Source organism: Macrobrachium nipponense, chromosome 26, assembly GCF_015104395.2.
Source record: "Macrobrachium nipponense isolate FS-2020 chromosome 26, ASM1510439v2, whole genome shotgun sequence".
Taxonomy (NCBI): domain Eukaryota; kingdom Metazoa; phylum Arthropoda; class Malacostraca; order Decapoda; family Palaemonidae; genus Macrobrachium; species Macrobrachium nipponense.
The window spans coordinates 52,856,857-52,861,856 of NC_087215.1; the positions used below are offsets into that span (position 1 = coordinate 52,856,857).

At 46.1% G+C, this 5,000-nt stretch overlaps 1 long non-coding RNA gene across 1 annotated transcript in view; it reads right to left on the reverse strand.

Moving 5' to 3' along the window:
- Positions 1 to 5,000, reverse strand: part of LOC135199834 (uncharacterized) — a 232,005-nt gene that overhangs the window by 207,962 nt on the left and 19,043 nt on the right. Inside the window, exon 2 of the long non-coding RNA XR_010311129.1 lies at positions 2,788 to 2,878. This is a non-coding gene — a long non-coding RNA (uncharacterized LOC135199834). The remainder of the gene's footprint in view (positions 1 to 2,787; positions 2,879 to 5,000) is intronic.

Consider the following 5,000-nt stretch of genomic DNA (forward strand, 5'->3'; position numbering starts at 1 on the left):
TGGTGGGGCTTCTGGAAGTCCCTTGTCATTGTGGAGAAGAAGGGGATGAGAATGGGTGCTCAGAGAGTGAATAACTCAGCCAAAGACGGAGGATGGAAGGCAGCTTGTGGGGCGGCTAGAAGTCCTTTGTCCTTGTGGAGAGGAAGGTAATGAGAAGGGTGGTCATACGGTTAATCACTCTCCCCCCGACAGAAAATGGAAGTCAGCTGGTGGGGCTGCTGGAAGTCCATTGTCCTTGTGGAGAGTAAGGAGATGATATGGGCGCTTATAGGGTGAATCACTCTGCACAAGACAGAGGACCGAAAGAAGCTGGTGGGGCTGCTGGAAGTCTTTTGTCCTTGTGCAGAGGAGTTAGATGGGATGGGTGCTCATAGGGTGAATCACTCTGCTGAACACGGAGGATGGAAGGCAGCTGGTAGGGCTACTGAAAGTCCTTAGTCCTTGTGGAGAGTAAGGAGATGAGATGGGTGCTCATAGGGTGAATCACTCTGCTGAAGACGGAGGATGGAAGGCAGCTGGTGGGACTGCTGAAGTCCATTGTCCTTAGGATAAGGAGATGAGATGGGTGCTCATAGGGTGAATCACTCTGCTGGAGATGGAGGATGGAAGGCAGCTGGTGGGGCTGCTGGAAGTCCTTTGTCCTTGTGCAGAGGAGGGAGATGAGATGGGTGCTCATAGGATGAATCACTCTGCTAAAGGCGGAAGAAGGAAGGCAGCTGGTGGGGCTGCTGGAAGTCCTTTGTCCTTGTGCAGAGGAGGGAGATGAGATGGGTGCTCATAGGGTGAATCACTCTGCTGGAGACGGAGGATGGAAGGCCGCTGGTGGGACTGCTGGAAGTCCTTTGTCCATGTGCTGAGGAAGGAGATGATATGTGTGCTTATAGGGTGAATCACTCTACCCAAGACGGAGGATGGAAGGCAACTAGTGGGTCTGCTGTAAGTCCTTTGTCCTTGTGCCGAGGAAGGAGATGAGATGGGTGCTCATAGGGTGAATCACTCTGCTGAAGACAGATGATGGAAGGCAGCTGGTGGGGCTGCTGAAAGTCCATTATCCTTGTGGAGAAGGAGATGATATGGGTGCTTATAGGGTGAATCACTCTGCCCAAGACGGAGGACAGAAGGCAGTTGGTAGGGCTGCTGGAAGTCCTTTGTCCTTGTAGAGAGGAAGGAAATGAGATGGGTGCTCATAGGGTGGATAACTCTGCTTAAGACGGAGGATGAAAGGCAGATTGTGGGGCTGCTAGAAGTCCTTTGTCCTTGTGGAGTGGAAGGAAATGAGATGGGTCCATATAGGGTGAATCACTCTGCCCAAGATGGAGGATGGAAGGCAGCTGGTGGGACTGCTGGAAGTCCATTGTCCTTAGGAGAAAAAGGAGATGAGATGGGTGCTCAAAGGGTGAATCACTCTGCTGAAGATGGAGGATGGAAGGCAGCTGGTGGGACTGCTGGAAGTCCTTTGTCCTTGTGGAGAGGAAGGAGATGAGATGGGTGCTTATAGAGTGAATCACTCCACCCAAGACGGAGGACGGAAGGCAGCTGGTGGGACTGCTGGAAGTCCATTGTCCTTGTGGAGAGGAAGGAGATGAGATGGGTGTTTATAGGGTGAATCTTTCTGCCCAAGACAGAGGATGGAAGGTAGCTGGTAGGGCTGCTGGAAGTCATTTGTCCTTGTGCACAGGAAGGAGATGAGATGGGTGCTTATAGTGTGAATCACTCTGGCCAAGATGGAGGATGGAAGGCAGCTGGTGGGGCTGCAGAAAGTCCATTGTCCATGTGGAGAGGATGGAGATGAGATGGGAGCTCATAGGGTGAATCGCTCTGGCCAAAATGGAGGATGGAAGGCATCTGGTGGGGCTGTTGGAACTCCTTTATCCTTGTGCAGAGGAAGGAGATGAGATGGGTGCTTATAGTGTGAATCACTCTGCTGAAAACGGAGGATGGAAGGCAGCTGGTGGGACTGCTGGAAGTCCATTGTCCTTAGGAGAAGGAGGAGATGAGATGGGTGCTCAAAGGGTGAATCACTCTGCTGAAGATGGAGGATGGAAGGTAGCTGGTGGGCCTGCTGGAAATCCTTTGTCGCTGTGGAGAGGAAGGAGATGAGATGGGTGCTTATAGGGTGAATCTCTCTGCCCAAGACAGAGGACGGAAGGCAGCTGGTGGGTATGCTGGAAGTCCTTTGTCCTTGTGCAGAGGATGGAGATGAGATGGGTGCTCATGGGATGAATCACTCTGCTAAAGACGGAAGAAGGAAGGCAGCTGGTGGGACTGCTGGCAGTCCATTGTCCTTGTGCAGAGGAGGGAGGTGAGATGGGTGCTCATAGGGTGAATCACTCTGCTGGAGACGGAGGATGGAAGGCAGCTGGTGGGACTGCTGGAAGTCCTCTGCTGTTATGGAGAGGAATGAGAGGAGATGGGTGCTTTTAGGGTGAATCACTCTGCCCAAGACGGAGGAGGTAAGGCAGCTGGTGGGGCTGCTGGAAGTCCTTTGTCCTTCTGGAGAGTAAGGAGATGAGATGGGTGCTCATAGGGTGAACTACTCTGCCCAAGACGGAGGATGTATGGTAGCTGGTGGGGCTGCTGGAAGTCCATTGTCCTTGTGGAGAGGAAGGAGATGAGATGGGTGCTCATAGGGTGAATCATATGCCCAAGACGGAGGATGGAAGGCAGCTGGTGGAAGGGGAAGGGGGCACAGCCGGAAAAAACCTTCCTGGCGTCAAATTTTGTACAGATAGTTCAATCGGTTCGCATTTCTATTGAGCACAATCTTACATAGTTACATTCGCTTACCTCTCATAGTATGATGGCCTTCCTCATCATCCAGAATAATTTTCTCTAAGTGTCAGTAGTCGATAATCAAAGTTTTGGGCCCAACGGAGAGCTGAGGGTAGGAAATAAAAACATTAGATAACATTATTAAAATATATGCGGGAATGTATCAAAATAATTATAAATTGTAGGAAATAGAGGCACTACTTCCGATGTCATAAAATTTAGGCATGAATTACAAATTAAGGTTGTGGTTTATAAGGAAATATTTAGTTACGATCTCAAATTTCTCACATACTAATGTTACAAAGGTAAATCATTTTACAAAGAAGAGATTCCATGGGTCACTTTAACAACTATTTAGAATTTTTATTTTGTCCAGGATTTGTAAAAACCATTAAAGGTTTTGTCTTACAGCAACACGGGCAGCTCAGTTACATAAACATTACAATTTAATCAGCAAAATATTTGTTCTAAACAGTTTGGAATTTCAGGATGTAATAATTGCTAATTTACTTACAAACAGGTATTCTAGAATATGACATGAACCACTTCCAAAGCAGTTCCTCGTTCATCCAAGACAGTTTCATAATCTTGGATGACTTAAGTATCTGGACTGAAACCACAGGTGTATTACAATTACATCTACAATAAAGGGTTACTTTGATACGAAAAACTATTTTGAAGATCACACGACGCTCGAAAAACAGGCCCTGGTCGAGACATTTGTGCAAAGTTCTTGAAAGTGGCTATAATATCACTAAAGGAATCTATAAATATTAATAATCATTCTTCTTTCCCACCGTTATCCCTACATTACGGGGTCGGTTGCCGGATACGCCTTCTCCACTGCCTTCTATCAAAGGCATTATCCTCCAACAAACCTCCTCTCTCCATATCTTCCTTCACTTTATCTCGCCATCTAATTCTCTATCCCTCTCTTGATCTTCTTCCTCTAACAGGTTCCTCCCAAGCCCTCTTCACTCTCTTCTCGTCATCCATCCTCAACACATGGACATACCATCTCAATCGCGACTCTCTTATCACCTCTGTAATCTTTACTAAGCCTGCCCTTCTTCTATTTCATCATTTTCCAATCTCTCAAGCAGTGATATTCCCATAATCCACCTCAGCATTCTCATCTGCACTCTCAAGCTTTACTTCCTCTTTTCTTATTAGAGCCCATGTTCTGCTCCATACATTAACACTGGTGTTCTAAAGGGTCCACAATATGTGGACTGAAGATGAACCCAGGGAAGGGTTCGAAAGCTTTTTGTAAGTTTTAAAAATTATACATGGACTCGCAACACTTTGTATTATTGTGGACCCTTTAGAACGTTGTATGTACTCTCGCGATAGAGAGTTTTTCCCAATTAACACTGGTCTTATCATGTTGTTATATATCTCGACTTTTAGCTTGATTGGCATTATCTCTCTAATTCCCCCATGAAGCTTTTAGCCTACTGTCAACTTCAGCCTTACATACTCCCTCTTGGCTTAAAGTAATATTTAAGCTTTTCTGCCTGTTTTATAATCAAGCCTCTTCTTTCTTGCATTACTATTCTCTCTCTATCTTCCCTACTACTCAGCAAAACCTCTGTTTTATTTACATTCACCTTTAAGCCACCCCGCTCTAAAGACTCCTGCCGCTCTCCAACCCTTCTCTGAAGGTCCTCCTCATTTTTACCAGATCATCGGCATACAACAATTCCCGCAGCTCTTCATTCCTGATCGTTTCACTCAACACATCCATGACCAGCACAAATTAAAATGGGCTTAATGCTGAGCCCTGGTATAAACCAACACAAACTTCAACGTTTTCAGCATTATTTTGCATATCATCTTGACGAGCCTAGTCAACTTCTCTGGGACTTTCCTTTTCCTTTAACACCATAACTTCTTCACTTGGGATTCTATCATATGCTTTCTCTAGGTCTATGAATGCACAAAAGAGCTCCTAGTTTCCTCTAGCCTCTTTCCCTGTAGCTATCTTACTATGAAGATGACATCCACCATCCCTCTTCCTCTCATGAATCCATACTGCTGTTTCCCGATCTTGACAATCTCTCTGAATCTCTCATCCAGTACTCTCTCTATAACTTTCAATCCATGCTTTGTTACTTTAAAATTCCCCTGTAGTTACCACAATCCATGACATCTCCCTTCTACTTGTATATACATATTCCATTAGCCTCTCCTCCCAATTCCATGGCATATAGCTTTTAATAATTCCA